Genomic DNA, 460 nt, shown 5'->3' on the forward strand with positions numbered 1-460 from the left:
GCTGATTGACGCCCGTGTTGAAACCTGCAACTTTATATAAGCATGAGAAATGGGCCGCAAAACAATCCGCGACTGCTTGGACTTCTAATCGTCTAGAGTCAAGCAGGCGAAAACACTCTCCACGTTTATTGGAGCGCTTACACGGATATGCATACAAAATTCAACAACAACAACAACAACAACAACAACAACAACAACAACAACAACAACAACAACAACAACAACAACAACAACAACAACAACAACAACAACAACAACAACAACAACAACAACAACAACAACAACAACAACAACAACAACAACAACAACAACAACAACAACAACAACACATACCTCAGTTACACGCTGCCCGAGCACGTTGTTCGCAAGATCGGCACGGTGGAGGCCTACGGTGGAGGCCTACACGTAAGACCATGCCAAGATGAAACAGAGGACACTATACTGCAATTTTGATCACTAC

Source organism: Dermacentor silvarum, chromosome 6, assembly GCF_013339745.2.
Source record: "Dermacentor silvarum isolate Dsil-2018 chromosome 6, BIME_Dsil_1.4, whole genome shotgun sequence".
Lineage (NCBI taxonomy): Eukaryota > Metazoa > Arthropoda > Arachnida > Ixodida > Ixodidae > Dermacentor > Dermacentor silvarum.